Below are 12,598 nucleotides of genomic sequence, written 5' to 3'. Positions count from 1 at the left end.
ATTCTAGCCTTCCCCTTTTCATTATTTGTAAAATAGATATTTGGCTTTCATTGTCCACAGTATATTTTTTTGCTCAATCCTAGAATATAATTTCAAAATAATTTATTAATTAGGGTATAGTACTTCTGTACAGTTTCTTTTGTCTTTAGACTTAAAAATATATTAAAAATATTTTTATCTGAAGTCACTTAGGTTAGTTCTTTTTTCCTTTGTCCCCTTAAATAGGGTTATGTTATTCATGTCTAATATAGTTAGGCTCATTTGTCGCTGTTTATATTCCATTGTGGGTTTTCTCCAAGGCCTAGTTGATTTTAAACTTTTATTTGTATTTTATGTATTGAAACAATGTCATTATTCTAAAAATCAGAATTATGTAAAAAGATATATTTAGAGATAATCCCACTTATGCATTCTTCCTGCTCCTTTTCCTCCATTCCTTCCATTCTGTTCCTACCCCTCGTAGCTACCCAATTCCATTCATTTCTGGTTTATCCTTTCTATGTCTTTTTGCTAAAACTAGCAGATAACATGTGTATTTCCTAATATTTCCCTTTACTTTTTCTTACATGAATGGCAGAATACCATAGATACTCTTTTGCCTTTTGCTGCTTTCTTTTAACCATGTATCATGGAAATCACACCATATTGGCTCATAAAGATCTTCCTTATTTTTTTTTTTTATAGCTGTGTAATTCTCTCTGTGGCTGTAGCTTGGTTTATTCATCACCATTCCCTTTAGGGGCATTTAGGTTGTTTCTAATATTTCAGAATTATAAAAAATGCTGCAATGAATAACCCTGTACATACGTATTTTTCTGTTGTTATAAGTGTATCTTCAGGATAAATTCCTAGAAGTGAAATAGCTGGGTCAAAAGGTAAATGCAAATATAGTTTCATTAGATATTGTCAAATTCCCCTCCGAAAGGGTTTACCAGTAATGTATGAAAGTGCATGCCTTTCCACAGCCTCACAACAGAATGCGTTCTCATGCTTTTAAATTTTTATTAATCTGGTTTGTACAAACTTTAATTTTAATTCTCTTAAATTTCCTGTTGATTTGGATCTAACACTTTGAGAATTACTCTCATTTTTTTAGGATCTATCAGATGATTATTTTGAGATCCTGTCACTTTATGATTTTTTTTCCTTTGGTCACAATCAAAAAGGTTTGGTCTATCCATTCACTGACTCTATTGAAAAAATATCTTGAGTGGCTTCTGTTTCCCAGACAGTATGCTAAGACACAATACTTGCCCTTGAGTTGTTTACTGACAGAGAGGAACAGGTTAGCAACTAAATGGACAGTACAGATAGACACAGCTCTGCATGGACAAGACCTTTCAGTGAGGGAAGAGAGAGCCAGATATATCCTGAAATTGCAAGTAATTTAATGCAATTGCCATATAGAATTCATGTATGTACTCATAGATGTGGTGAAACGAGAGAGAAATACAGTTCAAGAGGCATGTTGAGAAGTTTAGATGTCATCAGGAGGACAAAGAAGACTTACTAAAAAGTTTTAAGCAGAATTGGGGCGCCTGGGTGGCACAGCGGTTAAGCGTCTGCCTTCGGCTCAGGGCGTGATCCCGGCGTTATGGATCGCCCCACATCGGGCTCCTCTGCTGGGAGCCTGGTTCTTCCTCTCCCACTCCCCCTGCTTGTGTTCCCCCTCTCCCTGGCTGTCTCTATCTCTGATGAATAAATAAATAAAATCTTTAAAAAAAAAGTTTTAAGCAGAATAAAGATTTGATCAGGATTTTCATTATGACTATGACAATGAGGGGTTTCCAAAGAGGTTTATCCTCAGAGTGTTAAACTATATTGTATACATAGAGGTAAGTATGTTAGGTCATGTAAAAGAAAGCAAGAACCCCTAAGGTGAGAATTGACTGTGACCTTTTAGAAGGCAATAACTTCTTTAAGAAAAAATGGATCAATCTGAATGGGGTCAGTAATGAAACAAGCAAAGTAAAGGGGGATGTTATCTGAGAGGAAGCCCTTGTCTGCTTTGGTGATTTAAAGTGGGTCCTTTATTCGAAAAAGGAGCTGCTCTTCGCGTCTGGGGTTTTCCAGTAGAATTTGAATAATTGAAAACCAAGACCATGTATACCTGGAACAGCTTATGGCTTACATTAACATGATTTTACTATTCAGATGCTTCATTAAGGTGACTTTATTATTCCAGTTTTTTCATCAACCTGATTTTACTGTTTCAGAAAGTTATTGCCTGCGAAGATCAAGTTGCTAATAACTTTATTGTTCATTTCAGAAAGTTTCTGAAAATCCTTTAAAAAAAAGATTTATTTATTTTTAGAGAGAGAGAATGCACAGGCTAGCAGGGGAGGTACCGAGGGAAAGGGAGGGAGAGAATCTCTAGCAGACCTTGCTTGCTGATCTCAGAGCCCAAAGTGGGGCTCAATATCTTGACCCTGAGATCACGACCTGAGCCGAAACCAAGAGTCGGACGCCCAACCGCTGAACCACCCAGGCACCCCCCTGAAAATCCTTTTAAACTGATATTAAACTACTCAAACTAAAGCAACATCAAACAGCTGTTTACTTTTCAAGAATTGCTTTGAAACCTTTATTTTTGAAAACCTTCCCCCTTCCGTGTCTACCAATCCTAAACTATTAGGTCACAGATTTGCCTAATCATAATCAAGCCCCCTTTCTCACACCAAAAGATCCATCTTGAACCAAACTCCCCAAATCTTAAACATATCTGATTTTTGCTTTTTCTTCTTCCAAAACACCACCGAGATCCTTGTCAAAGTAGTGGCCTCACTTACTGTGGCAAGCAATAAACTCAAGTTTGCCTTATGGACAGGTTATTTTGGTGGTGTTTTCAGGGAATCAAGTACATGAAGGATTCATTTCTTATTCCATCTACAAATGATGATTTTGCATGAATGGTGACCAGTAGTTTGGAGCCCTAGCCCTAAATTAACAGTCCAAGAATATCTGAGGTAACTTTCTAATTTTTTGTCTTTCTTTCAACCTGGCACATGACATTTACAGCCAGAGCAACATCAAGGAATGTCATTGTGCCTCACTCGTAATTATTGTTTTTTTAAATTAGTGAATTTGGAAATGTACAATAGGTTCAGGAAAAAGTGAGTGACCTACGGATCCTAGCCGATCAGCCTACATCAACCAAGAAAGACTTGTGAAAAAAGAGCTGTATAGGTTTTATGTAAATTTGGTATTTATGAGCACCAAACTTTTAGCACTGACATCTGCCTGGGAAGAAACTTCACTTACAGCAGCGGCAAAATGAAGTTCACTGTGAACTAGTTTTGGATACCATATGCCTTAACATGCAGAAGAGGAGGGGAGAAGAGGCCTTTTAAACACAGATTTTTCTTGCTCTCACTGTGTATGATGTTGCATGACAACATTGTGACATCATAACTGAGGCTATTTTCTTTGCTGTTGCACCATTCTGGCACCGAGGCGCGCAGCAGCACCTCGGATGTGTATGGTGCTTTCCCTTCATGGAACTTGAGGCACTTCACAGGCATTTTCTTTCTAAACCTCACAACATCTCTCAAAGGTATTGCCAAACTGGAGACAAATTTCACAGTTTAATCATGTGGAACACATTGGTAAATATAGATGTGCCTTTTAGAAAGTTGCTTCAAAGTGTATTTTGCAGCTCACGCGACGTTTCTCAGGGTGTAAACCAGTGGTGTAATGTAAAGCTTTTGGCCCTCCCCCATGCGAGCTGGGAGGAGAGATGTGTTTGGCAGCCTGCAGTGGTGCAGGAGGAAAGGGGGCCGTCGTGCGGAAAAGGCAGGCTGACTGTTTTGTTACACGTCCTGCCCTTTTCTTCCTATCTTCCCCACAAAGGGGTGCCTCCTTTTTCTCCATCTCGTTCTTTTCTTTGCAGCACCAAAAAAGAAAACTGAGTTCTAAAATTTAACTTGCAATTAAGAGTTTGGTTAGATTTCCAGGGCACAACACAAAAGTCCATTCATTTCACAAGGCCTGTTGATTATAACCCTGGCAATCTTTTTTTCTTTTTTCTTTTCTTTTCTTTTCTTTACTTTTCTTTTCTTTTCTTTTCCTTTCTTTTCTTTTCTTTTTTTCTTTCTTTTTTCCTTTCCTTTCCTTTCCTTTCCCTCCTCTTCTCTTCTCCCCTCCCCTCCCCTCCTCTCCTCTCCTCTCCTCTCCTCTCCTCTCCTCTCCTCTTCTTATATGTGCTGCCAAAGTGAGCACTATGATCCTGGCAATCTAACCAGTACTTATAATGTAGTTTTATGGGAAAAGGAGTTCTTATGAAATGGGAATGTGGCAACATTGCAGACATGTCTGTGTCTTGCTCTAATCTCTTCAAATCCAATATGAAGAGGAATGGGCTTTTTCTCAGAATATTTCTGCCTTCCAAACCACACCCTTTCCTTCCCTCATCACCACACCTCCTGATCCCCTAGAAAAGATCCCCTTGTGCAAAGCAGAGACCTGGACATGAATCCTAGTTGTGTCCCATAATAACTGTATAAACTCTGAGTCGTTAAACCTCTCTGAGACTGTTCCCCCACTTGTAACTTTTACATACTACTCACAGGGATGTTGTGAAGATTAAATAAATAATATATATGGAAAAATGTGACCAGTGAGAAACACCTTTGACCGTCTGGTTTTCTGGGGATGATTTGCTCCACCCTTTTGGGTATTGTCCAAACCAGGACATTTTCAAGAGTGGAAGAGGGAGCTTCAGGACAACACACATAAACTGGGACTGTCCCAAGCAAACCAGGATGTGTGATCAATCTCTATAGAGAGAATTTTAAGATGCAAGTGCCTATGTCTAATTGCACACGTTATTGTGGATGCGGATGCCTGCATTGTATGAATAAGAATGTCATTTATTGCCCACATATAAGCTGAACTTCTAGCACTTCTCTCTTATTTTCACAACTCTTCATATGGCTTATATTTCCCCAAATGTGCTACATGGACAACAGGTGGCACGTGAGACTATTTCAAGTGGTATACAGTAAACATTATTATTTCTTTAAACTGTTAAGTCAGATCTATAATTTCGGAAGTAAAATTTTTAAAATAAGTTTTTTTAGACTAATATTTGAATTGATTTAAAGAAAACAATTAACTAAATCTAACTAAAATGAGATTATGGTTATAGGAAGGTTGACCTAGAATGACTGACAAGTGGGAAGGCCTGCTTGATTGGATGCAGCCAGTAGAATGAAAGAACAAGCCCCTCAGTATTTGGATAAACAGCATTATAACATATCACCTTTCATTCTAGGACAAGTGCTTTGTAAGTGTTGGAGTTAAGATAAATACCCAGTTGTGGCGCAGATGAGGAGAATAGAAATGGAGTAATTGCAGTTGAAGATCAGCCTTGGAAACATTTTCTGGTAAGTTTTCAGTTTCACCACCATTTTTATACATTATTAATGTAAACTATGTATGAATTATTGATGACACTTGGGAAAATTTAATACACTGATTTAAACTTTGTGGGGATATTTTACTCATATTTACTTTTTGAGAGACATGATTTAGGATGGAAACTTAGTTGTCTTGTTTTGAGAATTCCAGGAATAAAGACTCCTGGAACTGTTTGAATAGCTCATTTAATTCCCTGGTAATCAAAGAGTCTTTCTGATTTCTGGTGCCAATCCTTTCTACTTTAAGTGCAATCTCCAAAGAAACAGAAACATTGGAAAGGTGTTGCCATTCTACCTCTCTATATTTGTTACAAGGACCCCTGACAGCAGTGGCTTTCCTAATCCTCACCTTTGTTTCTTTTCTTTCTTTTTGTTTCTGATTTCTCTCATCAGAAATGAATGCTTCTTATTCTTTTTGTTTGTTTGCTTAAAATAGAGACAATTTAGATAATGTATCAAGACACTTGAGTATGAATGATTAGAGGTCAGCCCTTAGCAATTATACTTTTGCTGAAACACATCAACATATTTGATAGATGGTCATTCACAGATATCTGTGTGCACTTGAACTTAGGGTTTATAAAGGTTTACAAGTATTTATGTATGATTTTATGTGTATTTTCAGTTTTTTTTTTTCTTGTGGAACTTTGAAAAATGAAGAGAATTAAGTTGTTTCTAAAAAGCCAAAGCAGCCTGCCATCTCTTTTTCTTTTCTGGGCTACGGTCCAATTTGCACAGCAGTTGCAAAGAAAAAGCAAACGCATCACTAGATTCAGCGAGAAATATTGTAACAGTATGTAATCTCTGTCAAGATAAAATTGCTTTGTGATTTACATTACAATAAATCCTGACCTTTAAGTGCTGCAGACTAAGCTAATCTGTGAAGTACTTTATTCCAACACTGAATCAGCGAGTGAAGCTCAACCAAATTGACTGTATTAGTCCCACCGTGGTGTGGTTAAAGAGCCTATATATGCGGAAGCAGATTACAGACCATTGTTCTATGTGTACTATAATAAGTAGAATAATTGAAATATTCAATCTGTTTCATCATTGTGAAATAATAGAATTTTTTTAACCTCCCTTCTGTTTGCCTATTATGGGAATTACAAGTAGCTTCATTTAAATATCATTAGGGCCTGATTTAGATCGATGAGAACAAGGAAATTCAGAATTAAGGCTAAAATACCACATGACATTTCAACCTTAATTCACTTCTTATGGCTGTTAATTATTTTCTTTTTCTTTCTCTTTTTTTGGTAAAATAGTTAAGACATTGTGTTGAATTTCTTAGTACTAGCTTTGAATTTTTTGCTTTTTGACTCCCCAAGTCAAGTGCTAGGTTTATCAATCATTGGAGAATAGAATTTTCTCAAAAATATCATGAATTTTAAAAATAAGTAGAATTTACCAACTCTGGGAAATTTTTAGCCATTATTTCTTCAAGTATTTTTCTCTCCTCTGTACTCTTGGCTTTCCTCTAGATTTTGATCACACACATATTAGACAACTTTATATTATCCCGGAGGTCAGTGAGTGGTACCTTCCCCCTGCCCCTCACTCCCGTTTTTCCTTTTCTCTCTATGCTTCATTTTGGACAGTTGCTATTGCATATCTTCAAATGCACTTTTCCCCTTACAGTTTCTAATTTGCTGTTACTCATAATATATATATATATATATATATATATATATATATATATGTGTGTGTGTGTGTGTTTTATTTCAGGTACTTAATTTTTCATCTCTGGAATTCCATTAAAAAAATCTCATTTCTCTCCTCATCACACTCGTGTTTAGCTAATTCTTTTCTCTCTCATGTATGCCCTTTTTCCATGTGTGGTGTCTATTCCTTGGATACTGGGTATTGTGCTTTTGTTTTTGAGTGCTAAATTTTTTGGTGTTTCTATAAATAGGGTATTTTGTATTTTATCCTGGCTGAGTTTTAAGCTTGGTTATGCAGATCCAGAGCAGCCTTTAATCTAGGGCTAATTTGGCCCTGCAACAAAAGCAGTATAATCTGAAGATACCTCCTCATGCTTCCCATGTTATGAGGTCTTCCCACTCTGGTTGGTAGAGACAGGCACAATTTCAGGCCCCGTAGGAGTGGAAATTGGCCCACTGTTTTCTGCTGCTCCTTTATTTGGTCAAAGGAACTATCTTCTCTCGCATGCATCAGCTGAAGATCTGTGAGAAATCCTCACGAAGTTCTCGAAATGTCTTGTCTGTGTAGTTCCCTCCTCGTTGGTACTTTGCTCTGGAAATTCTACCTGTCTTGGCTTCCTTGAATTTCAACTTCTGTCCCTTCAACTGAGCAAGACCACAAGGCTCAGTTTGGTTTTCCTCTCTTCTCCAAGAACAGGAAACTGCCTTCAAGGAGTTAAGTTGGAACAATAGTAGAGCTCACACTGTTTGCCTCTTCTTAGGGACCACACTCCAGTGCTGCCTATTCTTCAATGTCCGAAAACAATTCTTTCCTGTATTTTTGTCATATTTTCTCATTGTGTAAGGTGGGAGACTCCCTGTTACTCTGTCATGGCCAGAAGCAGATGTCTCACATAACTAGAGTTTAGAAGGTAGTTTAAGATTTTTATCTGACTATTAATCAGGCCTTGCCAACATAACATTTCTGGAGACCTCAAAGTAAGTGGTAAGAAGGTTATTAAAACAAATTCTGGACACAGTAAACTGTAACATTGTTAATACTCCTGTCTAACCACAATGCAGTATAGTGATTGCAAAGGACATAGAGTACCATAATCACTTTAGCAACCTAAAATTAGATTATTTTTTTTCTTCTTTCTGAGTTATATACAAGAAACCAGTGCTAGAGTGCTTCTTTCTAACAAAAGTCATCTTCCTAATAAAATGGAATTTCCTAATAAAACAGTGCTAGAGGCCTCTTCCATTGTTTCTTATGGAAACTGTTGCTGTGCTCTATTTTAAAGTTACATTGAGTTAAGGGGAACAGTCTTCATTTTAGTAAGACAAACTTTTTTGTTATTTTGTGTTTTTTTTATTTTAGATTTTTATAATAAATTTATAGGGTGCCTTGAGGGCAGCCCAATTTGCATCATAGGGGGCTACCTTAGAAACTCACCTGGGACAGACCACTCTGTTCTGCCTTGGAGCACTATTGCCTAGCACCGGAATTGTTCATGAGATACCCCATATTATAAATAGAGACATCCTCGGGGCACCATATCAATATACACTGGTTGGTCTTCTCATGCATTTTTGAGAGGAAAATAGCAGTTTTGATACCCTCAAGATGAGAGCAAGTATTCCTGATGCTAAAGGATACCTGAGCACTTACCTGAAACATTTGTGTTTTTAAAGGTCAATTTCATATTTCCAAACAATTTTAAAATTAAAATATAGTGATTTTCTAGAATCATTTGCTTTAGTGGCAAAAGAGTACAAAACTAGTAGTTTGAAGGAAAAATTATATAAAAGCATTGATACATTGATATAGATAACATTACACACACACAGTCTTTCAGGCTGCTATTTATTTTCTTAGCAATTTTTAAAAACTGCTAACTAATGGATGGGTATCACCTGATGATTTACCAATATTCAGATTTCCTGTGACCTAATCTACAGACTAGAGTATATGAATCTTCTGTGAAATCCATTAAATCAACATCTACCTCTAAAACAACAATTTTATTTTTGTTAGGAAAAAGCCTTATTCTTGGCCTGCAACACTTTCCAGTGATTTGGGGGTTTTGCTTCCGGTCTGTCGAGACACCCCTCTGCCTTCTCACACAGAAATGCCAACTCCATACTGTGTAGCTGTTGTTTTGTCACCATTTGATTTGAGGGTTCAGTAGAGTAGCTTATCACCTATTTTGTTTTAGATTTTGGTTTGCGGGTTTTTGGTTTTGTTGTCATAACTGTTTTTCTGTTTTTATAACAGAATTTGGGGTGATTTAAAACTACCCCACTGTCAACAACTACTACCATCTTCTCAGAATTTCCTTCTACCTTGACTTCTTAAAGCTTTTTTCTTCACCTGTTAAAGAGAATGAAATGATCTCCTAATATCCCTTCCAACTTTGAGATCTGTGACTGTATAAAATAACGATGTTTTGGACCAGAAATTGTGGAGGAAGGAGTACATGAGGTATTGCCTCACTCTCATGTTTTCAGACCCTGCATGTCTAAGATTAAGTTGCTGTGTGTTGTATTTTGTCCCCTGAGTCAATACTTGTCCTTACATCCATCCATGTATTTATCCATCCATCCTAACACAAGCACTGAACTGCTATGTACTAGCTTTGTTTCTCCAGGTACTTATCAGGTTTGCTTGTGCTATTTGAAGCTATAAATAGCCACACAATAAATGTAATTTCTCACATATATGATCGCCTAAGCAGACTTGATTGTTCCTTGGAGGTGAAATGTGAGTGTTAATGGGTTTTATTGTTGTTGTTTGGTCAGGTTAAGGGGAGAGAAAAACTATTCCAGCTTTTTAACATAGAGGATTTCTTGCCTGCCACCACAATCTGGACCACTTAGCATGATCAAATTGGGGCTTAAAGTTTCTCTAGGATTTAATAATCAGAAGAAGAAAGCCAATTGACCTCACCATTTGGTTAGTAGCCAGCCTCTATGAGCTTGGATGAATTGGAAAATCTAGGCCTATGGCAGTTCATATTATTAGTTTATAGGCATGTGATAATTTAGTGTTATCAAATAGCCTTATGTAGGCAGCTGCTTGCTCTGCTCTGCTCTGCTCAGGCCAGTCCTGCTCAATGGTTATCAGGAGAGATTCTACCAAATGGGGGCAGAAGATGCACTCAGGGAATATACAAGGGCATAATTTCAGGCAATGCTTTATTCCTCCAGAAGAATCCTGAGCTCAACAAATGTAGATTGCTTATCTTTTACCACATTCCCTGAGCTACTTTCTTTATCTTTTTATCTTAATGTAATTTTTATCATAGTCTTTTCCTTTTTTTAATTTTTTTTTTCCTGTTCTTTTTTTTTTAATTTTATTTTATTATATTGTGTTAATCACCATACAGTACATCCCCAGATTCCGATGTAAAGTTTGATGCTTCATTAGTTGCGTATAACACCCAGTGCACCATGCAATACGTGCCCTCCCTACTACCCATCACCAGGCTATCCCCTTCCCCCACCCCCTCCCCTCTGAAGTCCTCAGTTTCCTTTTTTTAATTTTTAAAAAGATTTTATTTATTTATTTATTTTAAAGGGAGATAGAGAGAGAGAGTGCAAGCAGGGGGAAGGCCAGAGGGAGAGGGAGAAAGAATCACAAGCAGACTTATGCTGAGTATGGAGCCCAACATTGGGCTCGATCTCATGACCCTGAGATCATGACCTGAGTAGAAATCAAGAGTCAGACACTCATCTGACTGAGCAACCCAGGCACCCCAACTTTTAAGTCATACTTGCATACTGGGTGGCTCAGTCAGTTAAGTGTCTGCCTTTGGCTCAGGTCATGATCTCCCGGGATTGAGCCTCCCATGGGGCTCCCTGCTCAGTAGGGAGCCTGCTTCTCCCTCTCCCTCTGCCGCTTCCCCTACTTGTGCTCTTTCTCTCTCTGTCAGATAAGTAAATAATATCTTTAAAAAAACCTATACATCTTATTTAAGTCAACATTTGTTTACATTGTTATGATCATATAAGATATGCACAGTGAACCATAAATATAAGTTAGAACATCAAACATAAGTTATATCAGAAAGAAAATGAAATATAGTATTTTCTTCCTGATATAACTTATGTTTTTTCCTAAATAAAAAATTTCCTTTTCTTTTCTTTAAATTTTCTGTGTAAGTATCACTAATTCATCACCAATTCTCTGACAAAACTGAAATTCTAATGCTTTGGGTGAACATAGTATTCACTATGTGTTAGAGATATCTCTTCTAGAGATCTCTGTTCTGCTCTAATACGTACTGATTGCTTTATAGACCTGTTCCATAACTGTCATCCTGCGATTTCCACTTTTATGCCTGTTACACCTTTTTACTGTGCCCCGCTTAACTCTAATGCTTTCTGACTTTTCTGCCCTTTTATTCTCTTCATGCTTCAGTTTGGATTGTTGCTGTTGTTGTTTTTGTTTTTCTAATGAACTATTTCCTAATTCATTAATCCTTTCTTTTGTTTGTCTAATCTGTTGTTATATCCACATACCCATTTCTTTTTTTTTTTCATCTACTGATTTCTTAATCTGAGTTATTTTATTTTTTAGTTCTAAATTTTCATTGAATTCTTTTAATATAGTCAGTTCTGATGACATTCTTCATCTTGCCATTTATTTTCTTGAGTGTTATTATAGCTATTTTGAAGTCCATATGGATAACTATAATACCTAGACTACCTGTGGGTCTGTTTTTGTTTTCTTTTTTTTTCCCCTTTGTTTTTAGTAATTTTTGTCTTCCTTGTGTGCCTGGTGATTTTTGACTCAATGCTGTACATTGTAAATTAAAACTTATAGAGGTTCTAGATGATTTTCATCTTTTTCCAGAGGGAATTTTCTCTTCTTAAGCAGGCAGCTAGAGGACAGATAGATCACCTTAGTGCATTTGCAGATAGTCTATTTCCAGTCTGTTCTTGCTTCTAGAGTATTTCCTTTTGGGGATCTTGGCTGAAAGTCTGGAAGTGTTTATTAAGACCTCTTATCCTTTGGGCTTTGAACTCCAATTTTGTCTTCTTGACACTGTGGTCAAAGATTTTTCTTCATTTTTAGTTTTTAACTACAGATTTCTGCTTGGTTTCTTAGCTTCTGATCCTGCAAAATTTAAGAATCTGCAAATAGCTTGTGGAAAAAAGTTCCAAGGAATGTCAAGTTTACTTCCTCCTGTGGTCCCCTTTTCTTTAGAATATTGGGTCCTCAAATTTTGGAAGCCTGGGTATCCCTGAACTTGAATTTGGGTCTCCCCAAACCATGGAAACTGACAAAAAAATTCTAGACCAACCGCTTCTGTACAGCTTCAAAACCCCGCAATGCAAATCAACAAATGCTTTAAGGGGAGGAGGTTAAGATGGCGGAGGAGTAGGGGACCCCTTTTTCAGCCGGTCCCCTGAGTTGAGCTGGATAGGTACCAGACCAGCAGGAATATCCACGGAATCAGCCTGAGACGCAGGAAGATACATCTGGATCTCTACAAATGAACATCTCCAGCGCTGAGTATCGAGGTACGAAGC

The sequence above is a fragment of the Ailuropoda melanoleuca genome, chromosome 3 (assembly GCF_002007445.2).
Source record: "Ailuropoda melanoleuca isolate Jingjing chromosome 3, ASM200744v2, whole genome shotgun sequence".
Taxonomy (NCBI): domain Eukaryota; kingdom Metazoa; phylum Chordata; class Mammalia; order Carnivora; family Ursidae; genus Ailuropoda; species Ailuropoda melanoleuca.
Note: the sequence above shows the minus strand (reverse complement) of the source record.